Source organism: Nycticebus coucang, chromosome 1, assembly GCF_027406575.1.
Source record: "Nycticebus coucang isolate mNycCou1 chromosome 1, mNycCou1.pri, whole genome shotgun sequence".
Taxonomy (NCBI): domain Eukaryota; kingdom Metazoa; phylum Chordata; class Mammalia; order Primates; family Lorisidae; genus Nycticebus; species Nycticebus coucang.
The window spans coordinates 172,009,755-172,030,692 of NC_069780.1; the positions used below are offsets into that span (position 1 = coordinate 172,009,755).

Genomic DNA, 20,938 nt, shown 5'->3' on the forward strand with positions numbered 1-20,938 from the left:
AAAAAAAAGGATGCTCACTATATTGTATCTAGTACAACACTGGAGGGCCTAGCCAGAGCATTATTCAGGAAAATAAAAATGTATCCAAATTGGAAAAGAGGAAATCAAATTGTCCCTGTTTGCAGATGATGTGTGATATATAGAAGTCCATTAACAGATCACCAAAAAGCTATTAGAACTAGTAGAACAAACTCAGTAAAGTTGCAGGCTACAAAATCAAAATACGAAGATTAGTAGTACATATGCCTATATTGATCTATTTGAAAAAATATTTCAAGAAAATAATCCTATTGATAAAAATAACATAATTAGGAATAAATTCAATAGAGGAGGTGAAAGATCTCTACACTAACATCTGTAGAACATTGATGGAATAAATTGAAGACAAAAATAGATGAAAAAATTGGTAGTGTCGCTCTTCCTCAGTGAGACGCTCCTCCAGCAGGCAGGCAGCATGGCGGCTGTGGAGACACGGGTGTAAGAAACAGACGGCTGCAACAGTGAGGCCAAGCTCCAGTGTCCCACCTCATCAAGCTGGGCATCCAGGGCTCGTACTTCTGCTCGCAGGAATGTTCTAAAGGAAGTTGGGCTACTCACAAGTTACTACGTAAGAAAGCCAAAGATGAAAAGACACAGAGAGAAGTATCTTCCTGGACTGTAGAAGGTGATATTAACACTGACCCTTGGGCAGGTTATCAGTATACTGGTAAACTCAGACCACGTTATCCACTGATGCCAACAAGACCAGTGCCAAGTTATATACAAAGACCAGATTATGCTGATCATCCCTTAGGAATGTCTGAATCTGAACAGGCTCTTAAAGGTACTTCGCAAATTAAATTACTCTCATCTGAAGATATAGAAGGGATGAGACTTCTATGTAAGCTCGCTAGAGAAGTTTTGGATATTGCTGCTGGAATGATTAAACCAGGTGTAACCACTGAAGAAATAGATCATGCTGTACACTTAGCATGCATTGCAAGAAATTGCTATCCTTCTCCCCTGAATTATTATAATTTCCCAAAATCTTGTTGTACCTCAGTAAATGAAGTCATCTGCCATGGAATTCCAGACAGACGGCCCTTGCAAGAAGGTGATATTGTTAATGTGGACATTACTCTTTATCGCAATGATTATCATGGAGACCTGAATGAGACATTTTTTGTTGAAGACGTGGATGAGGGAGCATGGAAACTCATTAAGACCACGTATGAGTGCCTGATGCAAGCCATTGATGCAGTCAAACCTGGTGTTCAATACAGAGAACTGGGAAACATTATACAGAAGCATGCCCAAGCAAATGGGTTTTCAGTTGTTCGAAGCTATTGTGGGCATGGAATCCACAAACTTTTTCATACAGCCCCCAATGTACCCCACTATGCCAAAAATAAAGCAGTTGGAGTGATGAAGTCAGGCCATGTGTTTACAATTGAGTTAGTGATTTGTGAAGGTGGATGGCAGGGTGAAACCTGGCCAGATGGTTGGACTGCGGTGACAAGGAATGGAAAGTGGTCTGCTCAGTTTGAGCACACCCTGTTGTCATGGACACTGGCTGTGAAATCCTAACCCAGCCACTCGATAACGCGCGGCCTCACTTCATGTCCCAATTTTAATTTCTCACAAGATGGCACATCTTAATGATACCTTCTTCCTGTACTATGCATTTTGTTGAGAGTACAGAGAAGAAGCGGAATCTTTTTTATCACTTGTTTTGTTTTGACTATAGATAAGAAAGGACTACAGCATTTGATGTGTGTCCTCAAAAACTTATCTTGGGTCTGAAAAAGCTGAGAAGAATAAAGGAAACATTGCTCAACTCTTCAATGCCTACCCTCCTCCCCACCTCCCCATCTCTTTCCGTGCACCTCTTTTCTCATTGGCCCTTTGAGCACTTTTACTTAAATCTGCTTCTAGTTGCTTTTGTCACAGCCTACGAACCGGCTGTCAAGAGCCAGCTGCTTTTCAGGTGAATGCTGGAGATGAGAATCCTTGAACCTTTAGCAATATATGTTGCACCAGATTTTAAAAATTATCTGTATGGAAATATATATGTATATGTTTTAAATTCCATATACATAATCAACCAAATATGTGACCTGGGGCTTGTGTTTGGTTTTGCTCTGACAGGGTTATGTGCTGTCATACATGGACCCATAGTTTGCAGTGATTTAATTCCTGGTTGGGAATTGGCTTCTCCCCTACCCCATGCTGATTATTTACACTTGTTAATTGTGAGTAGGTAAGACTCACTCAATGAGACTTTCTCCAGCGTGCATTCATGTGTGTCAGTGAATGAATATGATAAAATTCACTTTGGAAAAGGTTATTAGGCTTTTTAAAGTCTAGTTTTTGGTGAAAGCATAAAAAAAGAAAAAACACAGTGATGCTCCACGTGGTGGCTGGCTGTTGTAGGGCATGAGAATTTTGTAATACATTGCTCTTTCAGACCTCTTCTTGGTCAGAAATGAGATGGGGAAAGACCCTCTTCCCTTCTCTATTTTATTTCAAGGACATACCTTGGAGGTACTCAGAGAAGGGTGAGGTCGCTCTGTGGAGGATGCTAGGGAGCAAGTTCTATGGGGTCTCCAGCTGTGAGCACAGTGTGTCAAGTGGGCTGTCAGATTCTAACCTGGAGTAGACCTGACAGTGATGAGAAAGGAACTTCTTTGTACTGTAACTTTGCAGTAGGGATGCAGCTGTCCTTTGGTGTGCTGAAAACACACCTCATCTTTATGTAGTTGGGAGCCTCATTACATGTAGAAATGACCTCAGCTGCCCAATATCTGTGTTCCTTTCAACCATTGTCCAAATAGGAGTGCATTCTACGAAAACATATCAGATCATAAAGTCATTGTCATTAAAGTGTACTTGATTACTTAAATCTGATGACTTTCTTGTAATATAATTTGATACCACTGACATTAAACTTAGACCATCTTTCCCAGAGTGCCTCAGACCATATTGCTTTAAAGTAATTATAATAATGTTTTCATTACTTTTATTATTTTAATGATTTAGTAAAGTGACTGAATCTGGTATAGACTTTTGGGGGTATGTGTGTGAAGTTTTTATCAAACTGTAATATTTGTGAATGGAATGTCTTGCAATATGAATGTTAATATAATGTGTAAAGGGAGATTAAAAAGTTTGAATGATTATCCTAAGGAAAAAAAAAAAATTGGTAGTGTCCATGGATTGGAAGAATTAATATAGTTAAAATGTTCATACTACCCCCAAGTGACCTACAAGTTTAAGAAAATACCTGTCTAAATATCAATGGCACTATTCACAAAATAGCAAAAACAATCTTAACATTTGTATGTAATCACAAAAGCCCCTGAGTAGCCAGTAAAATAAAATAAAATAGAGCTACCATATGATTCAGCGATATCATTACTGAGTTTATATTCAAAGGAAATGAAATCAATATGTCAATGAGAGATCTTCATACTTACCTTAATTGCAGCACCATTTGCAACAGCCAAGAATCCACCTAAGTGTCCATCTGTGATGCGTGGGTGAAGAAAATGTGTTTTATATACACAGGGGGATGCTACTCATCCACAAAACAGGATGAAATTCTATTTGTGGCAATGTAAATGAACATGGATACTGATGTTGATGTTCTCTGTATGTACATATATTTTTGAGAATTTTCATAACAAAATGCAATAGCACCTTCATAGTTGACCACTTTCCTACATTGACCACCCCCTTAAATTGACCTAATTTTTCTAGACTGGACATGTACCACGTACATATCAGTACAGTAACCCTAGTTCCTTATTTTGACCACTTCCATATATTGACTAGTTTGTTATAGTACCTTAGCTAGGTCAACTTACAGAGATTCTATTGTATTTGTAAAATACCACAAAAGGGAGAATCAGAAATGAGTTTAACCTTCAGGCAGAAGACAACTAAAATATAGAGTCTAGTACTTTAGATATTTGAGAACAGAGTTTGTCTTATAGAGATTTCGGGAACGGAGTGAACTGATCAAGTTCGTAAGTCAGAATATACTATAACCAATGGAGATATAAATTGGTCCAGAACCAAGGAGACTATTGAAATCTTCTTTGGTTTCTGTAATCCAATTCCCATCTCTGGCAGACTTTTATGTGCTGAATTTTCTAACAGAATGATAATTGAATGGTAAGTAAAATAACAAGCAATTAAAAATGAGAAATGACAACCAAGGTGCTGCTTTGTATAGGGGCAAAGAAGCCCTCATGTCTTCAGTAGACACGTAAAAATAATGCAAGCACCAACAGCTCTATTTATTAGACAGTGTGATTCACTTCAAAGTTGTTCCAGCCATCAAAGAAAGCTGATTTGTTATGCTGAGAACAGACCCTTTTGGGAAAATCTGGGATCCAAACACAGGATTGAGATATGCGGGTGATTTCCCCTAAAGCAGCAGTTCTCAATGTGCGGGTCGCGACCCACAGGAGCTGTATTAAAGGGACGCGGCATTAGTAAGATTGAGAACCACTGCCCTAAAGAGTTAATTGGTCTGTCTCCTCGGATACTTCTAAGCTTGCAGAAATGTCTCACTGTTCCCTATTAAGAGTGATTGCTTCTATAATCCTGAAATATGTGCTCTCACTTTTTCTCCTGGCCACTTCACCTCTGTCTATGTTTAAGTGACAACATTAACCAGCTGAGGCTGCACTGGGATTAATAAGGAAGGAAAGAACTATAATTTTAAAAATCTATAAACCTAATGGACATGTATTGGCAACAGACTGAGTAGTAGAATTGAACCAGATTAGAAGATTCCTCATCAGAGGGACTGAAATATAAAATTAGAAAGGGAAGAGTCTATTTACCTGAGAATACTCTCTGGAGATAAGGATTTCTCATGCTGGAAAGAGCCTCAGGGGATTATGCACGCTAACTCCTAAGATGGCTTTTGGTGCCATGGTATATACAGTGGCCAAGCTGAGCAAAATTGGAATGCTTGAATTGCCACTTCAGATGATGGATAAAGAAATTAAGAAGTTCGGGGAAGTGGATATGCTAGAATGGATATAATATGTACTGCCATGATAATAACTTTCCTTGGGAAGAGCCAGAGGACACATAATTTGTCAAGGCCACAAAAATGCCCCAATGAGATATTCAGCAATGTCATCAAAAAGTTTAATATTGGCAGTATTCTTCCATTTAAGGTTGGAGGTAGGAAAGACAGTTGCAGAATGTGTCTCGCTGAAAACAATGAGCCCTAGAATCAGGTGGTGGCATTTAACTGACAGCAAGCAGGTAGTATTTAACCACAGGTATTGTAATGACTAGCAAAGTTGGAGCAGTGCCCTGGTAATACCTTTCTTAGGGATTTATAATGTTTGTTAATAGTATACGACCCTCTTCGAGGCATATATTTGTGGAAGGCAAATACACTTTCATCTTAAGGCAGAAAAAGGAATTACATTTTGTAATGGGGAATCTGAGGGAAGCCATCTTAATAAAAAGTCCTGATTCTTTGCATAGTTTCCAGACCTGAGAATGTTTGGATCCGCACTCACTGAGCTTACCTGTCTGGTGATCAAGGTCAGATCAAGTGATCATCTGACACTGTAGAATACACACATAACAATTATTTTCTCATTCTTTGTCCAAAAGAAATTATGACCATTTAGTCTGTTAACTGTACCTTGGGGAGTTATGGCTACTCTACGTTGCTGATATAGAGTCTAGGGGATATTAAAATAAGGAAATTTTAAAATATTTCCATCTTGGGGACATGATGATAAACAGCTAACATGGATCACATGGTAATCACTTCCCTGGACCCTGAATCTTTAATTAGCATTAACATACTTGGAAGTTAACAAAACCTCCCTATTGTGCTCTTGGTTGTGCAAATGATCTACCCTAATGGAGAAAGCTAAGTAAACACTTCTGAAACTGATCCTTCCATGATGAAATTAATAAAAATAAATCCTGTGTGCATGGCAGAGATTAGCAGATTCGTGCAAGCCTTACATATATATCTACAAGGTGTAGGGATATTGTTCCTTATCACGTCTTCATTTATCTAGTATCTCCTTTGCAAAAACCAAGTGGATTCTGAAAGATTATCATAATCTGCCACCAGCAACACTCAGCAGTTGCTGTGATTAAAGCTGCTGTGACATGTGTAGTAAATTGTTAAAGCAGGTACAGCCTAACATTCCTGGTATGTTGACATTGACATTGACTGTGCATTTGTTTCCATTTTAATGCAAAAAGAGTATTAGGAAGAATTTTTATTTACTTAAAATATGCAATAAACTTTATAAATTTTTCATTCACTGTAAGAGGAGACTCTTTTTTTAAGGAACTGCGATGAGCATCATGCTCAAGAATTCTCCTTTCTGTTGTTACTTTTCAGTATCAAAAATATAGCCTTTTTGTGTACCAATGGCTCCTCATCTCGGGATAAATCTGACTCAGGGAGGCTCTGCGTTTCTAACTGTGCTGTCCTGCATGCCCTAGGCCTTGCCTTCCAAAGCAAAGATTCACTTTTAATGTTATATTTTTAGATAATGCTTTCTAAGCTATCCTTACTCTGGGTTCCTTTACCCCTAGCATCAAATAATCTCTCTGTAGAATTCCCAGTGTTTCCATCTTCTCAGGATGGATTATATTCCCAAGAATGTTCTTTCAGAGTAGGTCTTTGTCTTTCAGAAAAAGAGTATTTGTGCTACTTTAACTGATGCCTCGGGATTTAGGCTGTCATGGTTGGATCTTCCCATTTCTCTGTTGTGATTCTCTGGGTCTTTTTAAATGAAGACCTGGGATCTACACATATTGTGATGGTATTTCTTATTGTGCTAAATCCTCCTGATGATAATTTTGTATTTGTTATTTTAGAGTCCTGTGACCTCTCTGTCTGACCCTGTAGGTTTGTGTTTCTCGTCTCACCTTCTATGGCACAGAACTTGCCCTGAATGGATGTGAAGCCGCACAGTGCGTTGGCCACACCACTCACCCACGGACTTTCAAGAGCTATTCACTAAATTCCTACACAACTTCAGATAATATATCATTGAACTATTTATTCATCTATCATTTTTGGTCAGTCAATCATTTCGCACTAGAATTTGGAGAGATTTAAAGAAATTATCACAGTAATAACCCTGTTGCCATTGGCACAGAATTATTTTTTTATTTTTATTCATAATATGAAAGATACATATTCCTTCTAGAAAATCAATTAAAGCAGTGGTTCTCAACCGGTGGGTCACGACCAATGAAAATATAGCCTCCATATCAGATATTTACATTACGAGTCATAACAGTAGCAAAATTACAGTTATGAAGTAGCAATGAAAATAATTTTATGGTTGGAGTCTCTATAACATGGGCAACTGTATTAAAGAATCATGGCATTAGGAAGGTTGAGAACCACTGCATTAATAGATAGATTTATGATAGATTATAGATACATTACTGAATATATTATATATTAAAAATTATGTTATATTAGTTGTTGGTTCTGTAATATGTATATAGTGTATCCATTATTTATTATATATCACATTTTACATAGAACATAAATTAACTTATTTAAACATTATTAGTAGACTTTTTATATAATTTTATTTTGACATTAGAATGAAATATACTTAATTTATCAACATCTCCCTCATTAGACTATAAAATATTTGAGTATTGAATCATATTTTATAACTTTCTATAACACAAGTAACAAAAAAACAATACTTGCTATGTATTAGCCATTACAAAATATAAATTTTAAAAATTGTTACTATTTAAACATCTATATTTTTAATAATCAAACTATACACAAGAATACATCCTCAAAATTAAGCAATCGCTATCTGGGAAAAGTAGTAGTTAAAACTTACATGTAAGGTGATCCAATTTTACATCTAAATATTCACAGTTGAATGTATTTTGTGATTTTGTTCATAATATTTTAATCTCTCTTGCACGTAAGACCTAAGTTATATGAAAAATTTCTAAAATAGCATGTGAGATCAAAATATCTCACCATTTTATAAAATAATTTTGCACAGATATGTACTTGGCAAGATATAGCAGCATAGCAATCTTGACACACATTGTTCTGTCTAACATTTTACTTTTAAAATATATATATCATTTAAGTGATGGAAAAATATTTGATTTAGATTTTGAGTATTTTCTTTCCTGTCATCCTAAACCCAAGAAATAACACATTGGCAAAAAGGTCTTCAATGAAATGGAGAATTAGGGAGATGATATTTTGGTAGAAAAAGCAGTCTGCATTTCATAATTTTTTCTTCTTATTTATTTCTAGTATCCTTTTATTTTTTCAATGTAGAAACAAATCACTATCTTAAATCTTACAATTATTACTTACTATAAAAACTAAATACACTGAGGAAAATTTCACTTTCTATCACTGTTTGGATGTGTCTTTAAACTCTTTTGAAAGGGTGTATCAAATTTGAATTTCCAGTTATATAGTTCCTCATCATTCTGTGGCTATTCTTCCTAAGTACTACACCATATTATTATAATGCAGAATGCTTGAAATGCATTTACAAACAAGGCTACCTTAAAATATTGTGCAATTTTTAGTAACTTTAAAGTTTAAAATCAAACAAAATTGTCTGCAGCGTTTGTTTTTGTTTTTTTTTTTTGCTTTTGGAGTACAAACTCTAGCACATTCTCTACAATTTATTTGACTTTCTCTGTCCATTTCTTCTAAGCAACCAATTTGTCTTTTTCTGTGGAGTCTGGGAGCAGGACTTTATTTCCAGTTGACCAGGGGCTGGGATTTCCCTGTCTAGCTGCCCCTTTGCTCTTTTTCCTAGTGCTGTCACTAGAGAGAAATGACTTTATGCTTTGATAAAAAAAAAAACACTTTTCAATAAATAGTTCCATCAATGTAAAAAAGAGGACAAGGTACGTGCATGCAATATAGTATCCATATAAATTTATAGATCTGCTTACGCACATATGCCTACATTTTCCAATGCAGGTGAATTTTGTTCTTTCATATGGCACCATGTTTACTTTTGCATGTACATTAGTTTGTCCCCAATTCAGTATAAGATTTTTAATATGCATGTGACTTACCTAATTTGGAGAGATGTTCTGTGTAAACCTCAATTCAACTTCCTTCTTCCCAACAAAGATTGTGCTTTATGGTACATACGGTTGCATGAACCATTATATTAATAGTTAGTATAGGGTTTGAACATGAACAGTATTTATTGCAGCTGAAATCAAGCTGATAGGTGAAGATCATCTTGGGTACTCTGCTGTACATTTTATTTTTCAAATACTTCATAATTATTTTCTTTTTCCATATATCTATATACAGTCTAGATGTCTAAGCAATATTAAAACATACTCTTATCAAAAACAAAAGAGAATTAGATATTTTCTCCTCAGTATACATACAAGATACTGTGGGGTGTCTTTGGGTATATGTATCTATTTCAAGTATTATTGTAAATGGGATATAAAATATATTACTAAATAAAACATTAAAATAGTGATATTTATAATATTTATAATGGTATATTTGCAAAAAAAGATTGTCTCAATTCTTCAAACAATTCCACCCAGAAAATGTATTACTAAGGCTCTTGATAATCACCAACATCATTTTAAACCTATTTATTAGATCATTATTATATAGTTGTTATTATTAAGATGAGAATTTTCAGTAGTTCTTCATGGTTTGGATTTCACATTGTTGCCTTAACTTTTATCCCTTGCTAATGTACAAAGGAAAAGTGTTTTCCTTGTGCTTAGGGATCATAAACTTTTGCTCCAGACTGATTCTTCTCAATTTTCTATTGCTGCAATTAAAATTTCAGCTTTCTCTGTCACTTAAGGTGTTTAATTTTTCTTTAACATTCTTTTGGTATTATGGTCTTATTTGTTGCACCTCTCACTATCAGAATATAAATAACCATTTATAACTTTATAATAATTGACATTTTGGAGGGTTTTATGTTACCTGCTTTACTTTGTTGTTTTTGAAGAGATCAATATGCTTTGAAGTAAGTTTAGAATTTTTTTTTGGTTTGCCATTAAAATTCGCTAATTACTGGCAAAACAAACATTACATTATAAATGCCCTTGATAATAGTAAACAACTCGAAAAGTTCATGTTTATATGTTCAGTGTAATCTGCCCTCGTCTTAATAATACAGCTATCGACTAGCTAACATGTAAGGAAAAATATTCTCAGAACATCCCATATTCATTATTCCTCCTGAAAAAATTTGCATATTATCCATTCAGTGTATTCTCATATGAGTTTTTAGTAAAATGCCCTTTCTTTTGGTAAAAAAAAAAAAAAGAATAGATTAATAGAATAACAAAAGTTCTCTAGGACCTATATTGGTAAATTTGGATTTTTGAATAGCATTGGCTCTGCGCTGGTAGTTCAAGCAGCTAAGGCGCCAGCCACATACACCGGAGCTGGCGGGTTTGAATCCATCCTGTGCTTGCCAAACAACAATGACAACTACAACCAAAAAATAGCTGGGCATTGTGGTGGGCGCCTGTAGTCCCAGCTACTTGGGAGGCTGAGGCAAGAGAATCACTTAAGTCTAGTAGTTAGAGGTTGCTGTGAGCTATGATGAGCACTCTACTGATGGCAACAGCTTGAGAATACCTGAAAACAAGAATGCAATTTTTTACATTTTACACAGAATACCTGAAACCCAGGAATGTAATTTTTTATATATATTGTAAGAAGATCTGCTAATTTTCTCATTTTATATAGAAAATACTTTTCATTGCAGATGTTTTTACATTAAGTTGATTTATTTGGGGAAGAAATTACCTACCATTTTATCTAGTTTAGATTTTAATAACGCCCTCATCATGCAGTAAACTTAAATTTCTGTAGCCACAGTAAGATTCCTGAAGCAATGTAGTATTCTTGGGTCAGCCTACTTGGGTTTATATTTTGCTTTCACTCATTATTACCTATGTTATCGTGATAAAGTTCCACGATTTATTAAAATATCAGCTTCCTCATCTATAATATGAGGTAAATATAGCATTTCTATATTCTGTGAAAGTTATTGTGATAACATACACAAAATTATTACATCACTTCTAGGCACACAGTGAACACATAAGCGTTAGTCAATTTGTGAGCTAGTCCAAGGCTCTAGCTATGTGTTTTATTCCAGGATGAAAATAATCACCGAACGGCACTCAGAATAACTATTTTAAAGCTAAAAAAAAAAAAAGAAAAAGAAAAAAAGAAAAAAATCAAGTTGAGACTGGCTGATAAGATGGCATTAGCTTCTTGCATTTTACCATTGTGCCATCATTTCTCTGGCACAGGAGAGTTGATTCTTTTCTGCCATGCAGCTAGTATACCTTGCTTGCCTTTTGAAAACTTACGCTGCTATTAAACGTCAAAAACTGTGTCACATGGAAATGCCTTCCTGGCAGGGTGTGCTGTTACTGCTGAATCATCTGTTTGTGCTGTCATTAAGTATAAATGCTTTGAAGTAAGGCCTAAAAAAATTTCTCACAGATGTTGCATGGAAATAAACTTCAAAAAGGACTCACAGTGCTCATTCATAGACCGGTAAACATCTGTGAGGAGGAAAGGAAAGCGAGAGAGAAAGAGACTCACTTAAAATCTTAGCTTTGAATAAAACAGGCCCTAGGCTTTTTCTTTTAAATTGACGTCTCCATTTATGTGACTTCCTCCCTTTCTACCAGGTGCCCATTGAAGTCTCACTTTTTGAATTAATTTACCTTGACCGCTTCCTAAGCTCCCAGTCGTTTCTTTTATAGTGAGGTTTGTAGTCCTTAATAAGCATCCGCTGTGACCAGGGGCGACCTAAAGAAAATAAATCCCCTTTAACAAATTCTAGCTCTGCTTAGGCTGATACTTGGAAAAGAGGAGAGGCCACGGATGAATCGATTTTCTTGAATCTTCAGGTTTGAAGTCAGAGATCATATCAAGGCAATGTGTTTAGACGTACCAACGCTTTCCTTATTTAGAAGATATTACATTTCAGCCACTAAGGCTAGAATGGGGATAAACAAAGCTACAACAGGAATGTTCCTTTTGTGAGAACTCTTAGACCATGAATCCTGTCTCTATTTTGAATGCGTGCCCATTTAGATCAAGTTTTACTTCAATAAAATTATTCCTTGTTCTTTTGCTCTTTCATTTTATCAACTAATACCTTTGAAAAGCTGATACCATCACAGAATTAGAAAAAGAAAACAAAACTATAAATTAGAAGTGGTCAATCTATCAGGACTATATCTTCATATTTCAAAGCCTAAAGCTTATTCAACCCCCCAAATAATGTTATTGAACCATGTTATAACTGGAGATAAACAGCAAGAGTTTTTTGAGTTTTCAAGTCTGTTGTCTTCTATTATGAATTTATCATGTGAATTATTATTCAAGAAACAAGGATCTATCAAATTCCTACTACTAAATCTCTTTAGTCCTTTGATCTTTATTTATGCTTTAAGGCAAAACAGTTGATGTGATGCTAGGCTTTATGAAATCTTTGCCCTTTATGTATAAGCCAAACTTCCTTCACCTCCAAGCATTCTGGAACTGATTGATGGCAAATTCTGCCTCAAAATGTCTTTTCTTTTCTTACCCTCCCTGAGAATATATCAGAAAACAGAAAGAGATGATGATGCTCCTGAAGCCTGTGAGCACAACTTTGTATTTCATCAGGCCCACTGATGTTACCTCTGGCTCAGAGGTTCCATTTTCTCTCTGCCTCTATGGGATGCATTGGGATTGTTTTGACAGCGAGCCCCAGAGGCATATGGCAGAGAGCTATGAGCTTTTTGAGTCTGCTTTTGCTGGCTCACCAGTTAAGTGCAGTAGCAGTTCTAATGGTCACTGGGGAGCTAGTAAAATAATACAGGAAGTGCTGTCCTTAAATTCTGAGTTAGTAAAAAAGAAAATAAATCTATTAGGGTAACTACATATTATTCTGAAGATTAAAAAATGATATTCTTCTGGTAAGCAATAATTGTGTTTATTTTATTATTTTCATTTTTTTGTATTCTTTTCTGTCAGGAGTTATGAACTTTGAGTCAGAAAAACATGTTTGCAGTTCAGTCTGACCTTGTCACTTACAAGCACTAAGACTAGGAAAATTGTGTAACCCTGTATACTCCTTGAAATGTGGTCTTCTTACCTGTTTATTGGTTTATATTCAGCTATAAATCATTTGAGATGAATCCTTTGATATGATGATCAAGGTCTTATGCTGTACAATTAGCATAATATGTGTTTGTGTTTAGGATAATGAGAGACAGTGAAATAATTACTCAGCATACATTATTTTTTGTCTTGAAAACCCTAAACCTAAAAATTCAACAGAAAAAAAAAAATCTCTTTCATAATTTAAATGCATCTACCTCAAAAACAGAGGGTTCCCTGACTTCCTAGTTATTTCTATAGCTTTTGATGTTTTATTGCCAATAACCATTGCCCTTCAAAAGGTATCTGTATAGCATAAATATTCAGAATCTGTGAATATTATTTTTTATGACAAAATATATAGTTAAGTTAAAGATCTTGAAAGGAAGAACAAGGTCTAACAACAGTGATATTTATTTTTATGAGAGAAAAACAGAGAAATATTTGAAGCAGACCTAAGAGGAGAGACACAAGCAGAAGACGAGGCAGCTACGTGACCCGGAGAGACTGCAGCACCGAGACCCACTCCTGGAACCACCAGAATCGGGAAGAGGCAAAATGCAGCTTCTTCCCTGCAGCCCAAGGAGGGAATGAAGCACCAGCAAATGTTCATTTGTAACTTTGGGCCTCCAGACTGCGAAGGAATAAATTTCTGTAGATATAATTCACTTAATTTGCACTAATTTTATACATCAGCCCCCGAAAACTAATACATTATTATTTTCCCACTTAGTATATTCTATGTTTTGTCAATCTGATGTGTCTGCATTCTTAGGACCTTCAAAGTGGAAATTACATTCTATGTGTGACTCCACTTAGCACTGGACGCAGTACCTTGCATTAAGTCTTTACAGACAACAGGGGCCAGGAGAAGATGACCACCATCATCAGTGAGAGAATTATTTTGTCCTCATTCCCTAAATACAATGATTGAGAGTAGATTAGCTAAACGTTATCAAAATTGACTGATTATCCAGACATAAACCTTCTGGAGGAGCAAAATAAAACATGCATTTTTATGCTGAAAAAATTAAATAGTAACATAGTAAACAAATGCAATTAACAAATCCTAAATGAGTTGACAATCTAAGAGAGGAATTTATTAATATGATTTTTGCATACTGTGTTGGTTGTACTTCTGGTTTTCTGGTTTCCAGGACAACATTTAAAGAGCTTAGAAGTTGCCACCTGCGCCCTTACAAGAAAAAAAAAGATGAACAAACTGAAAACAGTAACTCTACAGATGATGTGGATTGAGTTCCTTTCTTTCCACATCCACCCCACTATCTATTGTTTTTTAACTTTTTATAATGGCCATTCTGATAGGGAGGGGTGCCACTTGATCCAGCAATCCTACTGTTGGGTATCTATCAAAAGTAAATAAAGTGACATAATCAAAAGACCCCTGCACTGAAATGTTTATTGCAGCACAATTCACAACTAGAAAGATGTGAAATCAACCTAAGTGCTTTTCAACTCATGAATGGACAAAGAAAATTATACACACACGTATGTGCATGTATGTATACACACACCACAGAATACTACTCAGCCATAAAAAGGAATAAAATCATATGATTTTCAGAAATGTGGAGTGAACTGGAGACCATTATCCTAAGTGAAATAGCTCAGGAATGGTAAAGCAAACACCTTATATTTTCACTCAAATGTTTGAGCTAATAGAGGATAATTCAAGAAAAGAAGAGTGCAAGAGTGCAAGGCTTGGGGCAAAAACTGACCTATTGGGTACAGTGAACACTGTTCTGGTCATAGGTTCACCAAAATCCTTGACTTAAGCATCATACAAGATAGCTTTGTAACATAAAGCACTTGTGCTCCCTCAATTAACATTTCGAACAAAAGATTTTGTAGAATATACAGTATAAGAAATTCTGTATCAGTTACAATTTATTACGAATTCTGACAAATAAATACATAAAACTACTTTTTGAGACCTATAATATTCTTAATTGCAATTTCACATGAAGAAATAGAAGCTTAGATGAGTAGTTGCTAACAGTGACATAGTTAATAAACAAGCGATGATGCTGGAATTTTACTATGTGCATATTTAGGCCCATACAAATTTAAGCCCCAGTTTGCTATTTTAAATCTGTATTAATCTTGGCTTCTTATTTTAAATATTGATATTGTAAATGGTGATAGATATTGGTGGCAATCTATTAAGTTTCATGAAAATAGCATTGTATAACATAAGATTTTAACGTTTTTTAATACCTTCAGATAGGATGGCTAAATGAAAAAAAAAAAAAGAAACACAACTTTTCTATTAGACTGAAATTCTGTTTCTTTCTTAAACCATGATGTGAAAAAGAAATCCAAAATCGAAAAGATCAATAATGTAAAAATAATAATGTATAGTACTGACTTCTTATATTGTCAAAAGTAAATATGTTGGCATAAGCCTGCATACGATTTAATTATAGGTTCAAATAGACAGATCTATCCCTTCAAGCAGTGTAAAGCATTTTCGCTGACAGGCCATGGAGTCCCTGTTATTGAATTCTGCTCAATAGCTAACGAAGCAGTCATCAATTTGGTGACTTAAACATTTAATTTTCTACAGAAATCAGACTGAATGCTCAGTGGAATGAGAATTGTGCACACAATTGCAATCTGTATTGGGAACAACCAAACATTGCAAAGTGACATGAAATAAGATTTGCCTGAACTGAGATGTTTAACATGCTCTTGACTAAGAATGCCCAATTTTGTAAATATATCATTTTCCACATGAGAGTGAATATACCTAATGAAATTTAATGAAAATGTCAATGAATATTTTAATACTTGACTAAATAGATTCAAAATTAGTTTAGAAAGGCAGTTTACATTATTTGCTTTTTGCAATTTGTAGTTCATGACCCCATGGAACCTGTCTTTTTTCAATGAGTTTCCAGTCCAATGATATTTCTATTCCTTTCTAACATAAAGGCTTTTCTCCTTTTTTAAAAGGCTTTTCTTCTTCATGTTTCTATTTATGATTTTTAAATCTCTCTCTTAAATTTGTTGCCTTATAAGTCCAACCTCTCCTTTGCTAGGGCTTAAAATTCTTTTGTTTATTATTCATTTATTTATTTATGATTGTCTTGGTTCAGCTATTCACACTTCTTGTAATATTCTTCAAACTGCCATCTCCAGATCTATTGCAGCTATGAGGTAATATTCAAAAATACCAGAGATCCAGGCAGGTGGAAAATTTGTGAATTGATTGCTTCGAATTACCTGGCAAACCCAGCTTCTCCTTCTGCTCACTTATTCTCACAATCAGTGGGGGAACAGAAAGGCTAAGGTTTCTTTTTCTCTTTTCAGACCTTTGAGAGCCTCGTGTTCTCTTTCACTTGAAGATGACATGATTTTTCCATCATTTATACAGAACGAAATGCAGTTCAGGAAGCACATTTCTATGGCACTTCCCCATTTTCCCTTTTCTCTTTTTTTATAAGCGAACTCATCCCATTCATTTTTTTTTTTTTTTTAGTGATAATTCCACTAAAGAAATTAATATTTCTTCATGCAGTTATCCTTTGATTATCCTAGAGAAAAGAATATTTTAGAAAAGGATGAGGTTGTCAAAGGAGAAAGACGTAATGAGTAGGAGAGAGATTGAAGGAAGTATAAGTGACACCAGGTTGAATGAAGAGAAATGCCGAAGAAACCATCCCAATGGTAACATGTACTATGTCCACATACTAACTAGACAATTTTCACACATGGAAAATAACTCACTAGATTGAAATTTATGAAAGGGCCACTTTGTGTAAAATAGAGAATTTTTTGAAAAACAGGAGGTGACCTCTTTATATTCACAGCACCAAACCCTTCAATATCCCTGCATGCATGATTTTCCTTCTTTTCTTTTTCATTTTTGCCTGTTAAAGGGCAGCTTCTCTACTAGTGGTCTTGATGTGGTCAATATATTCATAAAGCATATAATATCCATTACTATAAGTTGAATTTCCTAACTTATCCTTTCTACTGGGACCTTTCTATAGCTTTTAACAATGCACATGTATTTTTTAGAAGCATGTTTTTTGAAAGCCCCTCAAAAAATATATAGGAGAACCCTCTATTATTTTCACAACCCTTCATTGAGCCTAACTATACTTCAAAATATGTGTATACAGTTAAAAAGAAGATTCCAGAATTTTACTTTGTTTTACCAAGTTGAAGTAGTTCTTCAGTCTTTTTCATAAAACAATTTTGTGAAAGAGATTTTTTTTTCCTCAAGTTCTTTCATGTCCAAACCATTCTAATCTACGGTTAACACCCCAAAGGGCCGTAGGATGCATTGATTTGCAACTAATATACCTGATCAGCATTTTTAGACCTAAATTTTTGATTAAGCAGCAGCATTCCACATAGTTAAACATACATTCCTTTTGAGGTTTGCCAGCTCTCCTTTTTCTTTTTTTTTTTTTCAATTTTTTTATTTTTTTATTAAATCATAGCTGTGTACATTAATGCAACCATGGGGCACCATACACTGGTTTTATAGACCGTTTGACACATTTTCATCACACTGGTTAACATAGCTTTCCTGGCATTTTCTTACTTATTGTGTTAAGACATTGACATTCTACATTTACTAAGTTTCACATGTTCCCTTGAAAGATGCACCGCAGGTGTAATCTCACCAATCACCCTCCCTCTCCGCACCTCCCACCTCCCTCCCCTCCCTCTCCCCGTTTCCCCCTATTCTTAGCTTTATATAGCTTTCATGTGAAAACCCTAAATTAGTTTCATAGTAGGGCTGAGTACTTTGGGTACTTTTTCTTCCATTCTTGAGATACTTTACTAAGAAGAATATGTTCTAGCTCCATCCATGTAAACATGAATGAGGTAAAGTCTCCATCTTTCTTTAAGGCTGCATAATATTTCATGGTGTACATATACCACAATTTATTAATCCATTCGTGGATCAATGGGCACTTGGGCTTTTTCCATGATTTAGCAATTATGAATTGGGCTGCAATAAACATTCTGGTACAAATATCTTTGTTATGATGTGATTTTTGGTCTTCTGAGTATATGCCTAGTAGAGGAATTATAGGACTGATCTACACCGCTGGTGGGAACGCAAATTAATACCTTCCTTTTGGAAAGATGTTTGGAGAACACTTAGAGATCTAAAAATAGATCTGGCAGCTCTCCTTTTTATTTCTTTTTTGGTCACAACATGCTCCTGGATTATATGTTTCTCAATTTCTTTACTTTTGGGGCACCTCCATATATAAAGTCCAACTGTTAGCTAGGCCTCTCAGTCAGGCTTTCATCTCCTAGGTTTATTCCTATGTACACAAAAATGACTCCCTATTACATGTCTCTAGTCCAAATAACTTCTTTGTGTTATTTTCATTTACATTTAATTCAATTTTCATGTTTCTCACACTATGCATAAAATGCACCCCAAAGTTAATGTAATCAACTTTCCCTCCCAGCCTTCCCTTCATCCAGACTCTTCAATCTCAGTGACTCAGTGAAGGAACATCCATTCACCCCATGGGCTTAAACCATAAATCTTAGTGTCATTCATAAATCACTCCTGTGTATTCTTTTACCAATTTATCACTAAATATTTTCTCTAGTAGATCCTAAGTCTGTCCCAATGTCATTCAATATTTTTCATCCACACTTGAAAAACTTCATTTCATCCACAATTGGACGGCTACATACTTTTCTACATTGATTGGTTTTCTCCTGGAATCAATGGCACACACCATGACCACAGTGATCTTTAAAAATTCAAATCTGATTAATAACTTCATACTTAAAATCCTTCTCTGTTTAACTATTGATATTGGCATGGAAACCATACACCTATGGCATGAAAGAAAATACATAACCCCCCATCATAGTCTACACGGCTGTGCACCTTAGAACATTCTTCAGCTTTCCATCATTCCTTTGTAACTATAGCTTCTGCTGCTTCTGTGTTGCTGCATTCTCCTTGATTTCTAGGGCACATTTTCCTTTCTTCCTCAATTAAACTACATACAGGATTTTTTCACTGCTTGGAAGACTGACTCTCTCACCACTTAGTCCACTTACATAGAAGAATTAATTCTGCTCTTTATTTATGTCTGTTTAAATATATTCTGACAGTATTTGTGCCCTCCTTTTTCTTTTGTGCTACAAATGTCCATATCCTTCCTACACACGTCCTTCTCAGAGGGCTCTGCACACAGACAAATTATGTAGCATGGTCTAATGAACATGATTACACAGTACCTTAAGTTTCCTCGTAGGAAACATGGAAAGTAAATTTTATTTAATTTCAACAATATCTGTACAAAATGTCTACTGACATTTTGGAAACTGACCTATTTTTATTTATTATAAATACTTGTCTTCTTTAAAATTTTAAAAATGCTACTCATAGACTACCTGTGCCAACCTCATTAGCTAGATCAATGGAAAATATTAGAATATACAGAAATTGAAATGTATATTGAATTATATCATTTTTTACTTTTAATAATTGACATATTTTACATTGCTTTATGTAAAATAGTTTACTACGTAATAGGGACTTTGTTTACAATTTAAACATAAAATTAATCCTCTTCTGTCACATTATATCACCATAAATTGTATCTCAAATATTCTAGTTTAAAAAATTATCATTTTAATATACATTTTATAAATATAAATGTTTCACTTCAAACTCCAATGAAAATAAGAGCTAAATGTTATTTCATGTTTAAGGGAAAAAATTAAAATAATCTACATGCGTTCCATACAAAGAAAATATAGGAAATCAGTAAAAACTGTATGATTTAGTGGCAATATTATTTGGAGGATACATGATTAAGGGTTAATTTAATATACAGAAAACTATGGCCTTGTGAAAAATAGGAGCAAAAACATGAGAAGATAACTAACTGAACATGAAGAAATAAAAATGGTCAAAGTTATAGAATGTCAAAAGGGTCATAGTTCTAACATAAAAGCAAGAAAAAGGTTAGGGTGAGAGTTAGACCAAACATTATGACATTATCTTTATTTCAGCTGAAATATGCCACTTACTTAACCTTGGTCAGTCCAAACCCAAACAATTCAGTTTGTTACTTTACAAACACAGCATACACATTCACAATTTTAAGGCTTTGGCACATGCTGCCCCCTCTTAGTTAACTTGTAAGCCCACTCTGACCATTCTTCATTTGCCCCCCTCCTCGGATCTCAAGCTTCAGGATACATTAAGACTGAATTTACTTACCCTCTCCTTCAACTCTGTTACTTAAAAATGTGTCTCTATGCTCAGCACACTACCGACCATATCGTATTACGCTTACTTGTGGCACGTGTATGTTCCTACTTGATTGTGAGATACACCAGAGTTCTCCACGAATTGCCAGTAGGAATCTTTATTCCAGCCAATAAGAAGGCGGGAACCCATTTGCTATTTTCGATTCCAAGGTATCGCCCCACGAAGGAAACAGGCCTAACACGGAAAGAAGTACAGGCTTGCAAAAGGCGGGCTAACCACAGGTGCAGGGTAGCCCCGAGCAACCTCCGCAGTAGCTATTTATTGAGATGGTACATGACAGGTGGGGGCGTAGGGCGCTGGCTCCATATACCGAGAGTGGCGGGTTCAAACCTGCCCCAGCCAAACTGCAACAAAAAATAGCCAGGCATTGTGGTGGGCGCCTGTAATCCCGGCTACTGGGGAGGCTGAGGCAAAAGAATCGCTTAAGCCCAGGAGTTGGAGGTTGCTGTGAGCTGTGACGCGGCACTCTACTGAGAGCGACA

General features: G+C 35.3%; 1 pseudogene; it reads left to right on the forward strand.

The window, feature by feature from the left end:
• The first annotated feature begins 454 nt into the window (after positions 1-454).
• LOC128589754 (methionine aminopeptidase 1-like) lies at positions 455-1,613 on the forward strand (annotated as a pseudogene).
• Positions 1,614-20,938: the final 19,325 nt, after the last annotated feature.